Below are 21,700 nucleotides of genomic sequence, written 5' to 3'. Positions count from 1 at the left end.
CTGAACATGCAAGTTCAGAATAAACGTCTCGGATACTCAGAGGATAGTCAGCGTGATTCGCGTTGAAATGCTCTAGGCAACACACATTTAAATTGAGACGTTCATTTTACTCAGGGGACAGTCCTCTCTCTTTCCAATACATTGGCACTTAGGTTCCTGAATTGTGCCGTGTTCATTCGAAAAAAAACGTATCAGGGCAAAAAAGTGGGTTACTATTCAAAAAGTAGATTAATTTCATTAATTTTCCTTCATAGTCATCAGAATTATGTTTGTTAAGCATCGTAATCAGCATAGTTTGTTAAGCGTAGTTAAGAGGCATTACACATCGTGTACACAAAAGTCTTCATGCAGCCTTTTATTTCACATATTTAGTCGTGGACATATAGTACTTCCAGTCACATTTTAAATCATGTAAACATTCATGCATTGGCATTTTTAAATTTAAAAATCAATTTTATAAAAACTATGATATCTGGCTTTCTATACATCTCCCGTCTTTATAGTTATATTTAAGAACAATTTATACTCACCATAAAAGGGAAGGGAAGTTTGATTTTCTTCCGTCAAAAATTGACCGAGATATTTAATGTTTGAAAACATCTACAAGTGTCGTACATAAATTGAAAAATGAAATGTTTGTATAAAATATATTTTAAAAAATGAAGAGATGAACTAGATTGAATTGGAGAACAAAATGTTTGCATTTGCACGTAAATAATAGTTGATATATCAGTTTAGAGAGAGGTTTTTGATGTTAACAGATTAAGTGATGAGCGTTGTTATGCAAATTGACATGAAAGGTTGTGCTATTTCAGTTAAATGCAAGTAAAGGTTGCATTTTTTTTTAAAGTTTTTCCTGTGCCTCATTTCGTCACGTAATCTTTCAGTAGAAAGGTTAATGCAAATTTTACGGCAAGCGGCGTAGTTTAAATGGAGAAGAAGACTTAGATGTCGTGTTCGTAACTAGCAGTGAGAAAGTAAAGGTAATATTTTACGTTTTGTGCTTCTGCTATTTCCACTATCAGCCGAAGCTAAGGTCGATAACTCGTCATCGCAATAAAGGTGACGGTTAATGTCGCGTGATTGGTAGAGGTAGTAATTACATACAGAACACCTCTGAAATTTCTGTAAAATGTCGATGAATATAACAAAAAGGATGTAGAATTTTCAAAATCTTATCGAATTTATATTCTAGAAAACAGCGGCAGATTTCAGTATTGTCACATAGTCGCCTCATAGCATCATTTGCATGGCTCAAAATAAAAAATATTACAAGTTTAATTAATAAAAAAATACATTAAACTACTAATAACGTACTTCGAGCACCTTAAAACGTAGAAATTATTTGTAAAAATTCTTTCGCCGTGCTCTATTCAGGAAAAATAGAAATAAAAAATATTACCCAATAGTAAATCACTAAAGAAATAATGGAATGATGCTAAAAGGTAAAAACTCAACCTCAGGTTGTTCTAGTGTATTTTTTAGCTGATCCCTCAAGAGAAGTAATAAAAAATTCGAAATTAAACATCTCTTCCAATTTTTATCGTACGGGAATTTTTTTTTTTTTAAATATTGTGTTTTTTAACAGGTATAAAATTTTTCTGGATAGTGGTATAGGGACCGGGTGATCGTATTAAAAGTTAGATTGATTAAATTGCATAAAATTAATGTTTTAATCTAAAAAATGGCAGAATATAAAATTTCCATTCTTTTAAACCTCTTTGTAAATGGAAGTACATGTCTGGTAAAAAATAAAGGCTACATAATTACTTTTACACTGTACTTATACGGTGTATACTACTATTAAATTATGCAGGTTAATTTATTGCCAAGTCTCATTAAATGGCCTATGTCTTTCTGCTTCATCCTAACATCTTAATCTGAACTTCATCCTCACCTTCAATTATACTGTTTATTGAAAACATTCATACATACATACATATATATATATATGTAAGTCTTAAAAGGTTAAGAATAAAAAAAACCTATAAAAAGCCGTTAAAATACTTGAAAGTTACCTATCTCTATCCCCCTAAAAGCGTTGCAAAAAGAATATGTTTAATATATATGTTAATTAAAAGATAATTAAAGTAATTAAATCAATTAAAAGTGAAAATTTCACTAACAGGAAATATATTATTTAAAATAAAAATCAAAGCTGAAGCAATAAATAAATAAAAAAGGAAAGAACAAATAGTAGTTGAAAATGCTTTTAAAGAGCAGCGTAAAAATTTTCAACAGAGCCATGTTTCTGAATTACATCTAGATGATTCTCAAAATAATTTAAGAAAATAAATCTGGAAAATTAAAATTAAAAATAAGGTGATAATGTAAAAAATTAACTAATTAAAAGTAATTTAAAGGTAATAAAATAATATTAAAATGCTGATAAGAAATTCGGATAAAAGAGTTTTTAATTATTTAAAAATTAAGGTACTTTTCCGTTTTGCCGGCGCAGGCGATAAAGTCGCCAATAATGGTACAATGGAATATCCTCTCTGGTAACCTTTTAATCCTCATTTTCAAAACAAGTCGCAGCCATTTTTATCAGATTGATTGTTTCTCTCAATACTGGCATACAGTAACATATAATTTTTACCAGATAGTTCAGTTTTATGCCCTAAGGGCCATTCGCGGGCGGTAATTAAGTCAATTAGGATGCAATTACACCATTCATCCGATGGTGAAAATATAGAAAAGGCAAAGTCAAGAGTTAAATTCATCAATTCTAATGAGAATGCACTAGCGAAGTAAAGCACTGCGGTTTTACATAATTTCTGAGTATGAAATAATTCTTGGATTTAAACTTGCAATCCAAATTAATATTTAACTTGAAATTAATGTAGATAATTACTAAGAGAATCACATTATCACATTTTTGTAGCGTAGTTTACGCGAGATGAGATAACTTGGGGTCACATGATATGAACCGGCGAATCAGGATCTTGTGCCATGAAAGCATAGTAAATTCTTGAATTAATGTCTTTTTACAAATTCATTGTCTTTTTTTATTGGCTTTTTTACAAAATTTTAGACGACATTAAAATGTTTATACCTTTCAAAACAGAAAATTCTTAGAACTAACATTTGTCAACATTTTTTATGTGTATACTGTGTGTTGTCACTAATAAAGTCTGCTTGGCGAGATTTGCGCCGGCGAAACGGAAAAGTACCAAAATTAATTATCAAGATATAATCCGTGACTCCAAGACTCCGTTAATTCCAAGATATAATCCAAGAATAATTATCAAGTTATAATCGTTGTGAGTACGCGACTTTAATCCTTAATAATCTTAATTTTGCAATATCTGAGCTATAGAACAGTAGGTGCCTATTAATTGTGATCACGTTTGTTCGTGTTATTTTAATAACGTTAACTGACAAATATTCTTCAAAACAGGAAAGCATCATCATCTTCAAAACATGGAATTTAACTATTTTAATATAAATGCAACTATAAACATATAAATTAGTAGTTTCACGAAATTTTTATTAGGAAAATGCAAAACTTTATTAATGAGCTTTTGATATTTTCTTTAATGGAAAAGTTCATTAATGAACTGCTCTTGTCGTTTCTCGAAATTACTTGATCGATGCTATAACCGTAATCTTAATATACGAAAGGCATCCCTCATTCATTGGAGGAAAATATGCAAATATAAAATTTAAAAATTAAGCAAATAAGCAACTTTAGTATGGCGTATGTACTTTTAGGGTATTTTTTTCCAGGAGTACGCGAAAAAAATTTATAGAACTGTTTTCCTTCTTGAAGAAGAGGGACCTAGTTCTGATCGCCCTCAAAATCGATAGAGTAATTCAAAATCTACGTCAGACTAAGGTTGCTTTTCTGCTTAATTTTAAATGATTGACTAAAAGGCATAACAAGGTGTTTGGCCATTTAAACTATTATTTGGCAATATTTTTCTGTCAATTTTTATAATCAATTTTGACCTTATTTAGCCAATTTATTCCTTGTTTAGTGACTTTAGTTTAGTTTTAAAAATTAATTCTGTGACATTTTGATAATATTAACTGAATTGTTGATCACAATAAGCGAAGTATTTGATATGTTTTCTTATACAAATGGACGGGACTTCGCCAGTTCGATAATAATATCCGAATGATAACACTAACCGCGATCACATTAAACGGCTTCTCTAACGTGTATATATTTATTTCTTTTTGTTTACCTGACAGATCTTTCTAGGTTTCATAGTACGTTATTAAGCATCCATCTTTACAGGTTACATAGTAACATCTGTCGTCTGTCCGTCTTTACAGGTTACATAGTAACGTCATAGATCTGTCGTGACAGATCTTTACAGGTTTCATAGTACGTTATTAAGAATGTTTCGTCTTTATTTCTGCGTATTTTTTATGGAAAAGTCTGTATTTAGAAAACAGAACTCCAGTTCAGAAGTCAAATAACAAAAATCAGCGTTAATTTACAATATTTTCACAGGACTAGTTTCGATGGTTTTACCGAACCATCATCTTCAGCTGCAAAACCGCAAATGAACAAGATAGGAAATAATGTTTAGATAAGATAAGAAAGCCTGGACAAGAATAAGCAAGTGGCGCCATCTGTTGGCGAAACCAGAACTAAAACATAATTTCTCTAAAAGCCGAAGGCAAATTTGGATTGGAATTAGGATCGTTAACTAGAACAGAAAGATTTTTATGAATGTGAAATGCCTCTAGAAAATCCAGTTCTCCAATGGAAGATGTTTTTTGAATAATTTTGGCAGCAGAAAAATTGAAAGTGTGATTTTCGGACCAACAATGTTGAGCAACAGAAGACTTCTGTGTTTCCTTTTTTCTAACATATGCCTCATGTTCTTTGACGCGAAATTTTAAGGCTCTCTTAGTTTGGCCAATGTAAATTAAACCGCACTGGCAAGGAATCCTATAAATACCCCAGGAATTCATATCCGGAATGGGGTCCTTGAGTATAGAAGTTGGAATTTTATTGATGGGAGAGTAAACAACCCGAAAGTTAAATTTCTGCAAAATATGTGCAACTTTATAGCTAATTGATGGAAAGAAGGGAATGACAACAGAATTTTTATAATCTCCTAAAATAAGAGTGTGGCTTTTAGTGTGTTGAGATGAGAATTTTTTAACTGCTTGATTAATAATGTTGGGTGCTCCAGTTGCTTGTTTATATTGTTGCCTTTTTATATTATATAACTATTAATTTATTGTAACATTAGTATATTTAACGTTTCAAACGTACGTAAAATTTAACTGGAATTTTTTGAAGCTATTAAAATTTTCCTCTATGTTTCTAAATTAGAATTTCAATAATTATGCAGTTTGCTAATGGTGTTAGGAAGAAACTGCATGGTACTAAGGATTTGTCTGTTAAACCGATTTACATGCATTCGTAATTTGTAAGAATCACAGTTTCGTAATCTGTTAGACTTATACGTCATATACTGCAGTTAACATTTTTCAAATCTGAAATTCGCGAGTTAAATTTAATTCATACTCTTTTATTCATTTATTTAATTTTGCAAGATAAGTCTAGTAGCAAACTATTTTAGATAAAACTACTTTATTGTTAGTATTTCTCTTTTGCGACTGAATATATTTGACTATAAATGATGAAATGGAATATATTGTCCTCGGGAAGATCTCATGGAGAAATTCATATCTGTTGTTGCTTTTGTTCTTTTTACTTTGTGTTGTAGTTTTGTAATACTTGTCAGAATTTCTAGTCGGGAGCAAGTAGCCGTAAGATATGGAATTTTCACAGAAGAGATCATCCACCTGCTGACCCGATTTTGTTTTTTCTTGTCATTGTGTATTACGTCATGAATCATGTGATTTCCGCACGATTCGTTGCTAACACTGAGGCTTTTCCCGTTCCTATGGCAACTCGTGATTTCAACTATCTTGATTTGTACAGCATCAGTAAATACATTTCCGCCGCAAATTGCAATAATCTCTCGGAAAGCTCCAACAACTTATTGACTTCCTTTTCATTTATTTCAATAATCCGTTCTTCAATTTTTTTTCACGCATATTTTCAGAAATATGATTACGTTTGTTATCTAATAGGTGGCCCCTACATTTATACATAACATAACGTACGTTTGTTACCGCAGAGATCCGACCAATTTGCTTTCTTTTAATATATCATTGTAAAAATATGCTTTAACAATTAAAAAGAATCGTTTTTAATTAATTACTTTTTAATTTATTTAACATTTCTATTTCTCAAATCAGTATATTTTTATAACAATTATTTTGTGCAGTTGCAATACAATAAATTATGTGCATACGTAATATGTAAAGAAGCTTACTAAGAGCTCCAGTAATTGCAGAAAATATTGTATCTTACGCATATGTATAAAAAAGTTATCTCATAATCCTACATACGGGCACACATTTCACCCACATGAAGTATAAATATTTACGTTCATACTAATTAATGTAATTTAATTTTGTCTCATTTTGATCATATACTTATTTTTGAAACTTTTGACATACACAAACCCACACATACTAAAATAGGTACTTAATCAATAAGATGTATTTAAAGAAGACCAGCCTCTATAATTTGGAACCAAGCATGATCGAATAATATTTTGATATAAGAAAAAAGGTACTAAACGTATTAATATGAATTATATGGTTATGAAATACAGTCGTTTAGGTCACAGTCTCTTAACATTTTAAGCATTAAACACTTTCAGAATTATTCTATATTTTATTCTCGAATCTAATAAATCAGATAGTTCATAGTACTTACAAACTAAGGGCTAAAAAACGTTCTTCCTAAAATAAACTGACGTTGATATTTTAAAGACAAGTCATGTGTTTAGTAACAGTTTTTAAACTGGTGTGGCCTCCTTGTGGGAAAATTATGGGTAAGGTAAATAAGATGTTAATGAAGTGATACAGTTCCAATGATACAGATGAATCACTATCGTAGATTAAATAAACAAAAATATAATCATTCCTAATACCTTGAAAGTTAATTCATATTTCGTACCGCATATGCATATTTAGAATTTCTAATGACACTATTGTACAGTTTTTACGGCAGCATTATTGATTTCTCTCTCACTGGTATTTTCAACTGTTGCACAGTTGCTGGTGGACAAAGACAATTCTCAAAAGTGTCTGTCCAGAGCGCTCAGTATCTGTTTATTGACATTACATCGGGGAAGTGAGCAGAGCCGATCCAATCCAGCATTGCCCTTACTTTGTAACAAAATATCAGCAAAGGTGCAATAGCATGTCACGTTATATAAACTCCCAGTGAATATCGCCTGGGTGCCAACTTGCCGCCAGATTAGCTAAAGTTCGGTATTCTTGCTGAGGCTGAATCTCTTCTCATCTGTAAACAGTATCTTACCCTATTGCTTTCTTTCTAGTCCTTCGCCCTGTAACTCTTTATACCACTGTAAGTGATGACGCCGATGGGCAGATGTTGAGAGGACTCAGTGTACTGGCCGTGGACAAACCATACCTCTGTTATAAATGCTCTGGCCAGAATAAACGCGGTGTTTGTCTCCCACCGCCCTATGCAGCTAGTTTGCAAATGGTTACAGCTGTTTGGTACCGGTCTTTCTCTCTTCTAAAATTTCTCTCTTCTAAACAAAAAAACTTCTAAACTTTTTTTTTTCTTTTCGTAGCCGACAGAAGACCCGGTTTACCTAGTAAAGTTGCTCATCGGCTTATACTTGTAAAGATTATGAAGTGGGCGTAGTAGAGCTTGTTGCTCATTGCTCATTAACATCATTAAACCTTCGAATAACTGCATCTGTCATTATGAAATCTAACCACTTTTTCAGTGCGATTCTATTAGCAATATTTAATTCAACTAACCTTCTCAGTTTTTCCCACTAGTGGCCCAAAGGTACCCCTGGATACTAATTGTTCAGCCCGGATTCGAGCCCAGGCGAAAGGGGTGGCTGCAAAGCTGGCTTTTATGGTTTTACCTATGTGTAACATGCGTAACAGCAACTGCATCGGTTAATGTCTTGGCAGGTCTAACACCATTCCATATTCGTGCTGAACAAGAAGCGCAGTAATTCTATCAGTATATCATAATCGCACTCCCACCAGCTTCTTCGATAAGTGGCATTATCCAAACAATTATGAACGGCTAGCAACGACACTACATGTTCACTCAGCACTTAAAAGGCAAGGTATAAACATACATCTGCACCATCATAACATCCCCAGCAAAAACACTGCTCTGTATGCATGGATGGCTCAGGTATGGAAGACAAAGTTGTCAGTGCACTAGTTCTTCAGCATGGAGAAATCTTATATCTATGGAAGGAGCTACTGAGCGCTAATAACATCATGTTTCAGGCAGAAACAGTAGCTATTTCCAAAGCTATCAAGTATATTACTCAGCGAAACTTACGGTACATCAACATCCACACAGACAGCATGTCGATACTTCTGTCAATACTCAACCATCATCACACATCCCCTATATTTACTCAAATCCAGAGACATTTGCGGAGGCATCAGCATCATAACATCATGCTCTTTTGGGTGACAGCGCATGTTGGGGTGAGTAACAATATACAAACTTTCTGCAAGCTTATCGTGAAACAACGTCATCTGGTGGAAAGGATCGCCCATATTATCGACAAGCTTGCAAAAATCGGTGCTTACATTATACTTCGTTATATGACTTTTTTTAAATTTCATTAAACCTCTTTTTTTTGGGGGGGGGGTTAATAGGAACAGTGCCTACTTTATAAATTTAATATTCATTCAAATTGTTTCTAGGAGTTTAACTCTCTGTATTACTACTGTATATGGATATCGCACAATATACGTTCGTAAATTTCTGTAAAATCTGTAAAGTGTTGTCTTTATAAAGTGTATTTGTATTGTGTACTATTGTAAGCGTATGATCTGTTGTAAAGTAATTTTAGTACCTGAAATAATGTAAATTATGCAATTAAGTCTTGAGCCACATATCTTACAATGTTATTTGATGTATCTCCTAATACTAGATATGCAGGGACGTGAGAGAATACAGCCTAAGATCTTGGTAGAATGACGGCGTCTCCTGTCAACTATCAGATATGTGTAACATGAATATGAGTCCGTTTCCCATAAACCTTCTTCCACGAAGTCATTCTTTCCCTTAGGCAGATAGCTCTAGGGAGCCTTGCCATATTCAAATAGCCCTTACCAACCTTAACCATTGTTAAGCTACGCGTTTGTTCTAGATTCCCAATTTTTCTACTACATGTAATATCATTTAAATACTCTTAATAGTCATTTAGTAACTTAGAATACGGACTAAAGCTACTGAACTACTGTAATAATCTTTGTCGCCGTTCAGAGTTCTATTCTCCGCGAAAATATAAATAGAAATCACATAATGATTAAACTATCTAATTGCATTCCGTTCAACTTTCTGTACTTTGTCTACTTCTTTAACTAATAGGCTAAAACTCCAAAAATAGAGATAAGAGGTAAAGCTTAACTAAAAAGGTTTCTTAAAACAACATCTTTTATGCAAAATTAAAATTTAACAAAATTTATCCATCACAACTTGAATATTTTAAAATATGTACAACTCAAAAAGTATTTTCAGTGCTAAATTAACTTAACTCCAGCTACCACAGGCTCTAGCCCTATTAATTAAAAATTCAAAATCGCTCGCCAAACTCAAATCGGCACGCAGGGTGGAGCACTCAGTAAAAATATTTTCTGGTGAGTCCAAAAACACTGACAAACTGGTGAACATTAGCTCTCTTTTTAAACTATAAATATCCTAGCTAATTCAGACTCAACCGTGTTTAAATGCCGGTTTGACTGAAGGAAGAAATATAAAGTACATGAAAGAATTACACGTAAAAATAATGTGTTAGATAAAAGAAAACTTACATTCATATTCCAGTACTATTTCACCTGCCTAAAAGAGATACTTCAAAAATAAGAAGTTTGGAATTTAGATTTCTAGTCTCAGAAACTAGTATTTCTAAACCTACAGGCAGAGCATTAACAAAGAAAAACACCCACAAACACTTTCAGTATATCAATCAATCACTTCTCCACCTAGACGCTTAGACATTTCCTAGCTTCTAAATTAAGGAAATGACTCCATTATTAATTTGCGTATTGTTCAAAAATGACCAAAGTAATTTTCTTCTACTAATTGTTTTTGCTATAATTTCCTTCCTCTGTTCGCCTGCCCTTTACTCTCAAAACTAAGGCTCTGTGTGGTGTCAGCACCAAAATAGAGCGTAAGAAATGAAATAAACATTTTTTGTTTTATTCTACGTTTTAATTTACTGGGCTGTAAGCTTTTCGCTTTCTGAACAGCAGTCATATTTCTAGAAAGCGACAGAATTTATTTATGCTGTATCCCTGCGCTTTTATTTAAGACTAAGTTAGGCTGAATGGCATTGAGACATACATTTCCTGGGTGTTTCACTACTGTGTGGATTGAACTGTATAAAATTTTAGAAAAAGAGATGAGAATGTACATCTTCAGATATTTATTCATTGCATTCTACCAATTGCTTTTAGCCATCTTAGCTGTAAACGTTATTACCAACAAACCAATCACTCCAAGAATACCTCAATGCTCACCAGACATGTTAATTAGGTGGGATTTAAATAGAGAGCGGATGTGTAAATAAGAGAGGGAGAGTTTGGCAAACACGTAAAATAACAGTGCTTTTTTTTCGTGTTTCTGTGCTAGTTTTCGAGAATATTTTCTAACGTTTGTTAATAAATATGCTTAATGATCGTATATAAATATGAGCTGATTTATTTGGTATTAAACCTACTTATTGGTTTCGTACATATTTAATTTTCTGTATTTCCAGACGCTGCAAAAAGAAGTGCTTCAACTTTTTAGTTATATCTATGACTGTAGAACAACCAAACATTTAGCAAGATTTTGCTTTTGGCTGAATTTTCTAAGATTGCTAGATTTTCAAGTTAAAGTGCGAAAGTGATAATTTTCGTTTGTAATCTAGGAAAGCTAAACGGCTGTTTTACATAACTATAAAATTAGGTATCAATTCACATTGACGTCACGTAAATGTAAGATTTTGTTGAATTGTTCTAGTATTATGGAAAGTGAAACTGATGCTGCTCGTAAATGAAGTACATTCAGATTAGCCTCAGCTAGATTTCAGCCAGGTAATATGGCACTAAATCTGTTGAACAGATCCGAGTTCTGACAACCAAGGAGTTCTGAGAGATTGCATGCGCGCTATCATAAAACCAACTCAGCTTTAAGGAAAACTTTCAGTGCAGAACTATATCAAAGCTGTGGAAAAAGGGGTTCTTTTTTTTTTTTTTTTTACATCCTATGCTGCCTTAAGTACAGTCATTCCTGCCGTAAGATGTCGCAACTTTCATTTCATTCGGAAATATTCGGTAAAGCTCGGCAATTGCATCGCGATTTTTGCTTTTTTAAACTAGTTCATTGATATGAAACCTCCACGTTTGCTCCACGTCCATCATCTGCTTTTTTTGCCTTTATATTTAAAATACCTTGGCATTAAAAAAGTCTGGGCAAAGGACCACTATGGAAAAAGAGACTTTGACAAATCACCAATAACTGGGTATTACTAATCGACAATAACAAAGAGAGAATGAACGTATTATAAGGAAGAAGTTTAGATGTTTTGTTATTTATAATATCAAAAAAAGGACAGAACGAAAAACAAAACATTTCTTTTCTAACGCTATATGCATCGATACTAGACAAAAATTTAAAACGTTCTCTGTTCAGCAAACAAGATTGTGTATTGAAAGAATAATTCAGTGCAGATTAAATTGAAGTAGGCTTAAACGTGTATGCTGATTGAAAATGCTAAGCAATTTCATCAAGAAATGAATTTTCCAAAAGACAGTTTGTTTTCAGAAGGAGAGCTTTATAATTTTAAAAAAATCATTTCATCCTTAAATTAGTCATTTCATGGGAACTAAAATGTATCGGAAGAATGAGTATTTATATTTCACTGAATGCTCTTTTTCTTTTTTAAAAGAGAGTTCTGTTCTCTAGAGTCGATGGACGTTAAAGCTGAATTTGGAAAGATTTTATGCACTGGCAATAATGATGGTTTAAAAGTAAAAGAAAAAAAAACTGATTAAATATAATTAAATTATGAATTAATTTTTTACAGATAAGTTTTTCTCATTAAATATCTGTGCAAAATTATTATACGCATTTTCCCCTCAATATATTCAATAAAGCGAAAGCATTTGTGGAATACGGTGCCAGTGTGCAATTTTACTCCGGGAATCCGGCATATTTGATAATCCAGCATCATTAAAGTTCCGAAAAGTCTGGATTATTGAACTTCGGTTGTAGACGGGATAACGAGCGGCAGCAAATTCCATTGTTAATAAGAGAGCAAACAGCTTTTATTATATGAATATAGTTTGCTTGTTATTTATTATTGTTATATTACGTTATAACTACATTTATTAAAGTGTATCTGTAATTATCTCTTCTCATCATGCCAGACAAATACACACTAGATACAAAATCTTGGTTGTTGATACTTGCGAAGCATCAGGTGAGTTAGTCCGCAACAATGAAGTTTTAACTTGGAAGTATTGAGCTATTGAATAAAATTGACGTCAATATGAAATTTAATTTCGGCTTAAAACTTCGTGTAGTTAATATGTAAAACCCATGCAAAATTTCTACCCTTTCTTGCTACTCACATTCTATCTTAAGTTATATCTTTGAATTATATCACTTATGCAACTTATACCAATTCATAAATTTAAAATATGTTCTATAATTTTAAGTAATTATTTATTATTTAAGTTCTATAATTTTAAGCGATTTAAGTGAAACTTTATATTTATGGGTTTTAAAAGTGTTGATATTCCTTACTTTTCAAAACTCTTCAAGCTAATATTTCATTTGCTCTTCCTCAGATTCAATAAGCGATGATATAGCAATTGTCTTTTCAGAAGCCTGAGTTCAAAAATCTTGTGTGCTAACAAATTCAAACATATGCCGCAAACATAGATCGGCACGCAAATCCGGAAGACTCAGTAAAACTACGCTTTGGTGAGTTTCCTTAGCTCTCTTTTTAAAATACAAATAGGCTTGCTGTTTCAAACTGAACTTTGCTCGAATGTGGGTGAAGTTTGACGAAAGAAATAGAAAGTATAGAAAATAATTAACATAAAAATAATGCGTTGGTAAAAACAAACCTTACATTCATATCACAATACTCTTTCACTTGCCTAAAATAGATGCTTCAAAATAAGAAGTTTGAATTTTGATTTCCAGCCTGAAAAACTAACATTTCAAAGTCTATAGGCAGTGTATTTACGAAGGATAACTCTCACAAATACTTTTAATATACAAGTCAATCTCTTCTTCAGTTGAATGATTAGAAAATTCATATATTCCAAATTAATTTACTCAATTATTAATTTCAGTATTGCTGAAAAATAGTGTACCAAAGCAAATTCTTCTACCAGTCCTTTTAGCTATAATTACCTTCCTCTGTTCGTCTGACCTTTTATCTAAAAACTAAGAATCTGTTTGATGTCAACACCAAAATAGAGCATAAAGAATGAAATAAACTTTTTATTTTATTCTCTGCTTTAATTTACTGGGCTGTAAGCCTGTCGCTTTCTGAATAGCAGTCATATTTCTAGAAAACGACAGAATTTATTTATGTTGTATCCCTGCGCTTTTATTTTAGACTAAATAGGCTTAATGACTTTGAGACACATACTTTCTGGGCGTTTTACTGCTGTGTGGATTGAATCATATAAAATTTTAGAAAAAGAGAAGGGTATGTGCATCTTCAGTTATTTTTTCTTTGTATTTTACCAATTCCTTTTAGTCATTTTAGCTGTAGACGCTATTACTAACAAACCAATGACTCCAAGAATACCTCAAAACTCACCAGACATGTTAATTACGAGGGATTTAAATAGCGAGCGGATGTGAAAATAAGAGAGGGAGAGTTTGGTAAACACAACTAACAACAGTGCCTTTTTCGTGTTTCCGCTAATGTAATCCAGGCTGGTTTCGGTGAATATTTCTAGCTTTTGTTAATAAATATTCTTAAAGACAGTATATAAATAGAAACCAGGTTATTTGGTATTAGATCTAATTAGCGGTTTTGTGCATATTTAATTTGCTGTGTTTCCATGCACCTCGAAAACTTCGACTGAATTTATCAGTTACATCTACAAGCCATACTACAAATAAACGTTAAGTTTTTGCTATTTTTAGTATTTTCTTAGAATGATTGGATTTTAAATTAAAGTGCGTAGGTGACAAGTTGTCTGTAGCTTAGGAACATTAAACGACTGTTTTAAAAAAGTGTAAATTAGGTTTAAATATGCACTGACTCCAAGTAAAAGTAAGTTTTGTTGCAGTGAATCCGTATTATGCAAAGTTAATCTAGCTCTGTTTCTAGTTTGAGTATATTCAGTTTAGCCTTCATTAGATTCCAACCAAGTAAAGCGAGTAAATATTTTTGGTGGATTTGGATTTCTAAGAGATTGCATGCGCGTAATCATGAAACCAACTCTCAGTTTTGAGGGTAAATTTTCAATGCAGAATTTTGTTAAGACTCTGGAAAGTAATTTTTTGCTATATCCTGCGCTAGAGTAACAGAAACTAATTATTTGCTATTTCAGCCTTACATGAACATGCAAAAAAGTAGCATGGAAAGGGATTTTAACTGAGGTTGGTTCGAAGTCGTACATAATTAGTGCAATGAAAGCGGTGTTAAGACGTTTTCCTGGGCAGAAGATAAAACTATGTTGTTAGATAAATTTTATGGTTAATCATCGAATGATGAGCAATGAATTAATAGAGGTTATAGTAAGGAAAGGTGGAAATAATTACGAGTAAATTATTCTATGAGTCAAAGCAGGATGATGAGATAATCGGGTTGATTACCTTCAAATTGTTGCCGCGCGTTCAGGATTTTGTCAAATTGCATAAAGACAAAACCGTAGAGATTAGCGGAAACTTAGGAAAGAAGATTGTCTCAAATTGGAGTAGTGGAAAATACAATGTTTGTAATTTTAGTTGTTTTCATAGACATAATAGTTTGAAAGCAAGTACCACATGACATAGCAAAGACGCTGTTGACTAGTCGAAAAGTTGACAAAGGACCACTACGGCAGTATGTGACTTTAGGATATCAAAACTAGGTATTTACTAATCAACTATAGAAAAGAAAGAATGGAAGTATTATAATAAAGAATTTATAATATCAGAAAAAGGATGGAACGAAAAACAACGAAATTTCTTCTCTAACTCTAAATGTATTGATACTCGTCAAAAATTTTTAAAGTTTTCGGCCCAGCGAATAGGATAGTGTGTTATGCAAATCATTCAAAGCAGATTGTTCTAAAAGTATGCTGAGCATTCATCAAGAAACGAATTTTCCAAAAGAAAGTGATTTGTTTTTAGAAGGACACCTTCGGAATTTTAAAATATTCATTGGATGGTTTGGATTATTCAATTATGGCAAAGCACACGAGGGCTATCTGCCTAAAGGGAGGGATGCCTTCGTGGAGGACTTTCTAAGGGAAACTGGTTCGTATACACGTTACACATGGCGAAAACCACGAAAACGCCCATGCAGCCAGCCCGTTCGCGGGATTCGAACCTCGGACCGAACTACCAGTGTTCAGCGTCTTTACCGCTCGGCCGCTGGTGGGCTAAAATATTCATTGTATCCTTTATTTAGTCATTTCATGGTAACTAAAATGCATTGAAAGAATGAATATTTATAGTCCACGAAATATTTTGATTTTTTCCCCAAAATAGAGGGGACTTCTCTAAAGTAGATGGACGTATGCATTGGCAAAAATTATCATTTCAAAGCGAAAAAAAAACACTGATTAAATATGATTATGTTATGAATAAATTTGCTTATAAATATGTTTTTCTCTTTAAATATCTTTGAGGAATTATTATATGCAGTTTATTATTTCTCAACATATTCAGTACAGCGAAACCTTTAGGGGAGGAATATATAATTTTAGTACGGTAATCCGGCATGTTTGATAATCCAACAACGTTAAACTCCCGAACAGGCCGAATTTTTGGTCTTTCGTCGTAGATAGAGTGTTAAACCGGCAGCAAATTTCATCGTTGGAAAGTTTTTATTATTTGAAATGTAGTTTATTCATTATGTATTATTCATATATTACGTTATAGCTACCTTTATTAGAATTTATCAGTAATTATCTTTTCTCATCATACCATGCCTATACTTATTGGGAGGAATTCTTGGTGGTTGATGCTTGCAAAGCGCCGGGCGAGTTACTTCGCCAACGGCAAAGTTTAACTTTGAAGTATTTAGGTATTAATTAGTACTAACATTAATGTGAGATTTAATTTTGTCTGTTTTATACAGTGATTTATGTTTTAAAGTAGAAAGAATTGAAATACGTATACTTTTATTAATTAAATCAAGCCAGTATTATTGAATTTTAGCTTAAAACAACGTTTGGTTAGTACTTAATAATGATGCAAAATTTTTATCCTTTCTTGCTACTCTTTAATTATGCATTCTATTTTATGTTATACCTTTGAATTAAATCACTTATGCAATTTATATTAAAGTATTTGAAATCTTTGTTTTACGTCTCTTTTCTGTATTCATGTGAATATAATGAAATTTTGACAATTTGACAGTGTTACTTGAATATGCAAAGCTACGAGAGCTATCTACCTAAGTGGAAGGATGCCTTCGTGGGGTTTATCTGAGGGTGACTACCTGGTACTTGCATGGCACATGGGGAAAATGCGAAAAACACCCACCCCATTTGCCTGGAGTCAAACCCAAGCCAGATCAAACTACGGTATCCAACGCAACTCTGCCACTTTTGGAGCAATGAGCTTTTGATATTTTCATTGCAGTATTTTTGCCGCAAGTAATTTAAAAAAAATTTTTAATATATTTTCCCATTATCACTTTCATGCTGTTTTGTTTTTATATTTCTGTCATTTTAGTAAGAACAATGTGAATAAAATATTTTGAAAGAAAACTCAACGCCAAAATAGCTAAACCATAAAATAAGATTCTAAAACGTGAAGCGTTTTACTACTTTGAGCATTCATTCATTAGTTTCAAATATCGTCTATAACACGTGACTCATTTGAAACTTTGCATTTCTGGATTTAGTATACCATTTGCTCTTCTGCAGTTTTAATAAGCGATGGTATAGCAATAGTCTTATCATCATTCATAAAATTTCTAATGTAAGTAGTATATATTTTAAAACTAGGCAGATATAGAAACCCATATTGGCTCTGATTTGATGGCTAAGTCATATGGACTTCAGAAATTTGAGTTCATAATTCCTAGAAACACATTTAGCTTTCCTGTAAAACTGATGCTTCTCTATGTTTGTGTTTGGCCTAGTTTTAAAATTCCAGTTAGCGTGCTTAGTTTTCAGTTCGTAAATTCACTTTTTACAGATATTTTTAATTGATATAATACATTACATGGCACGAGAGAAAATGTTTACGTCAGAAATAATGTATGTGTGCATTTTCGCATCCAAAGTATAATAAAAAGTGCTCTTTTAAGGGCACATTCATATAAATAATAATTACTTATATGCATTTACAGGTAACATGGCCAAACGTATTAGGCATCTTATATTAATGTATTTATTTTAAAATAATTTTGAGATAAATAAAAATCAGACTTTTTATCATTGAATACAAGCAATATGTATTAACTTTCAATATCTGATGTTTTCGGCTTTAGCTTTAATTACAGCAGTAATTCTCCTCGGCATACAACCCACTTGTTTACGACACTTTTCCACATTTATGCCATTCAAAACTTCTTCTAGAGAATTTTTCAGGAGAACACAGATGTTTTATCCAGTTAAGATCTGGGAACTGTGGTGGTCAGCTCAAAACATCAAAATTATTACGAAGAATCTACAGTGACCCCCATTCAAGTCACCGATTTGTAGCATCGTGTGTTATCTTGCTGAAACTGGGCATCCTCCATGTTTTTATCGTCAAATAATTTACAAAAGAATGGTTCTAGTGACTTTCAAGAACACTAAGGAATAATTAACTTTCAAGAACTGTAGTTTTGGTTACTCAAGTGACCTTCACAAATTTGCATTCTATAACACTGGCCGCCATGCATCCTCAGATCCATAATACTTTTTTACTTTTGCAGAAGAGGACTGCTGACCATACGGCTATACAACTTGCCTCACAGCATTATTTTCTCCTTGCAAAAGCGATCTAATGCTGCTGCGTCCCCTCCGCAGGAGGGCCGGCAGAACAGACTGCTACAAACACGGGATGAAAAAGAAATTCACAAGGCTATTTGCAACGACGCATAAGTCTTCACATTCTACACAGTTTTATGTTAAGTGAGATCACCCATAGTCCCGTGTTCAGCATGGAGGTAAGAAAGGACTCCTCCATGATGTTCAGATAGAGATTAAATTTAGGACTTAACAAGCACAGTTACAGTATTACAATCTAAGATACATGAGACTACATTACAGATATATACACTCATGTCCATAAATTAAGGATAATTCGGAGTCACGCGGAAATCGAACTCTAAAATAAATATATCACCTGTAAAATCACTACACACATCTTCAAGAATCCTATGCAAATTTCAGTAAGTAACCAGATGACACCGATGGTACGTGACAATGACGAGAGTGTAAGAGAGTGATATATAAGGAATACAGGCAAAGAAGTAAAATTATTCGCAGGCGCTTTATAAGCATTTCAGCGCAATAACCGAATAGTTATGACACAAAGGACGCATTTGGATGATTTTTTTACGTGGTAGAATTATCGGCCGTCTGGAATGTGGGCGTACCCAACTGGAAGTATCAGACGAACTTGGAATTGCCCAGAGTGTCATCTCCAGGCTTTGGAAACGATTCCAAGATGATAGTAATGTGAGTAGACGTTACAGCACAGGTCGCCCCAGAGTTACAACTCCGAATGAGGACCGATATTTGGCAGTTACTCCCAAAAGAAACAGGCTGAGCACAGCCTCAGACCTGCCTCGTCAGCTCTCTTCAGCCACTGTTACGACAATTTCAAGGCAGATCATGTACAGACGCTTAGGGCAGATTGGTCTATATGCTCGTAGACCTGTCAGATGCGTTCCACTTACTGAAACTCACTGTCGCCTGTGGTTAGCCTGGAGTAGAGAGCATGCATTGTGGACACCGCAACAGTGGGCTTGTGTGATGTTTTCCGACGAGTCCAGGTTTAGCTTGCAGTCTGATTCTCGCCGGACTTTCATATGGAGAGCTCCAGGTACCCGTTACCACCAAGAATACATCATTGAACGACACCGTTACGGTGGTGTAGGAGTGCTCGTTTGGGGTGGAATTATTCTGGGTTCCAGAACTGACCTGCATCTTCAAATTGAAACCATGACAAACCAAATCTATCGGGACGTCATTCTGAAACAACATGTACGTTTGTTTCGGGGCGCCATGGGCGCACAATTTGTGTTTATGGATGACAACGCCCTTCCTCCCGTGCAAACATCGTCAGCGAATGCCTTCAATCGGAGGATATCACCCGTATGGACTGGCCAGCATTCTCACCGGACTTGAATCCAGTAGAGCACGTGTGAGACATGCTTTGCCGACGAGTTGCAGCCCGTCAACCTCCTTCTGCATGTCTACCGGAACTTCGGAGAGCATTGCTTTTTGAGTGGTGTAATATCCCCCAAAATCAGATCGATAATTTGATATTCAGCATGCCTAGGCGTTGTATGGACTGCATTGCATCGTTTGGGAGACATACAATGTATTAACAATCATACCAACCATGTAATATTGGTTTTTTGTAAATAGGTTTTTTTTGTAATTTGCTCCAGGGAGAAAAAATCGCTAATTTTTTTAATAATATCAAACATATAGCATCTTTTTTTTGCTCTTTACCTTTTGTTTAATAAATAAGCTTTATAAATAAGTCAAATTTGTTTTGCTTCTAACTCTTCCTTTGCCTGATTTTGCATTATCCTTAATTTATGGACATGAGTGTAAATTAACATTTAGAATACTTATCATATATTATACTATAAGGTATTTCTCCCGCCTTCATCGCATGCCTTCGTGGTGTAGTGGTCTGCTCGCTGCTCCGGCATTCCAGAGGCCCGTGGTTCGATTCCGGCGAAGGCTTTGCATATTTTTCATCTCTCTGGCTTTTTCAATTAACCTAATGTCTCTACAATACTATTTTCATAGGCTAACTTCACAGAACACTATTGAACAACGCATTGAAGGTGCTATTAATATTACTTATTCTATTGAATAAAGCAATTATGATAGTAGAATTGAACAAGGTAATAATTATAATACAAATGAAGCGAAGACTGAATAGATCCATAATACTACCTCTCCTTGCTTTACAATGGGAACTACACATTCTGTATCGTAGCCTTTTTCTTTTCTTTGTCTCATATAGAATTGAGCGGGCGTAATCGTAGTTGAACACTTTATTACAATTTTGATTTTAGTTACGAGGGGGTTGTTCATAAAGCTTCTTCAGTTGGTGAACTGATCAGGTGTACTTGATTTCCTTGAAGATGTTCGCATTCACAAAAAATTATCTTCTTTAGTTAGTCAAGAGGCACAAAGGTACAGCATTCTTATGAAGTTTAGCTTATATCACAAAAAGCAGCTTCCATCAAGATGTCGGGTCCCATGTGAAGGTCCTTGGTGCATTGCCTCTGATTTTCATAAAGGTGCTGGCATCTTTAAGACAGGGCATCGCTACGAAATCATCAGGGTGTTAGAAAATTCCCTGTTTTTATATTGTATAAGAAAGAATTAGATCCAAGAGCTATGAACTTTTGATGAGTTAACAACAATGGGGTTGGGACGGGGATTCGTATGTTTACATTTTTAGGGGGGGAGGCTAACATTAAATATGTTTTGCCCAGAGTCCCAAGGCGAAATTATGACACCCCCGGCGCTTCAAAAAATTTCCCGAATTCCCAGTAGCCCCATCCGCATCTGAAATATATTACATGTGATCTCTAAGCATAAACACTAAAAAAAGCCAGAAAACGTTCACCATCACGTGTAATAGGTACTAAATCTACTTATTTGTTTTGTACCTCTTCAGCTTTTATTTCAAAACCCTGCAAGAAGTGGGGAATTAAGTTATTTCATTTTTGATTGTGCCTACAAATCGTGGTGCAAATGAAAATTAGTTTGATTTTTGCTCTTAGTTGGATTTTCTTCGGAGTGGCAGACCTTTAAGTACAAGGAGGGTCAATCGTTTATAGCAAAGGAAGCTTAAACGAGTGTTTAGTTTACGGTTTAATTAAATGCCAAACTAAGTTAATATATTAATACGGCAATTCAATGCACAAGCCGAAAGTTCCCCCGTGAAATTCCTCTTCGAAACAAAAAGCCTCCATAAATAGAAGTTAATTTTACTTTGATAAATAAATTGCTCTTTTTTGTACCTAAAATTGATGGATTCATCAAGCATTTACTTCCTTTCATAGATTTTTTAGCTATTTTTAATGAGACCTTTCCTTCCTTTCTGTTTAATGAGTTACAATTCTTTTTCTTTCCTTAGTTGGTCAATTATTTCCTTTTTGGGCTTAATAAGAAGTTTTACTACTGCAAATTTGATTTTTTTACACTTTATCTGTGTACATATTGCCTACGTATTTTTTCAACAAAGACTGCGTGCATTTGCCTGTAAGTTTGTAAGAATTAG

Source organism: Stegodyphus dumicola, chromosome X1 (genome assembly GCF_044657685.1).
Source record: "Stegodyphus dumicola isolate Sdum_Otavi_A_Nest chromosome X1, ASM4465768v1".
Lineage (NCBI taxonomy): Eukaryota > Metazoa > Arthropoda > Arachnida > Araneae > Eresidae > Stegodyphus > Stegodyphus dumicola.
This window is presented reverse-complemented; position numbering follows the sequence as displayed.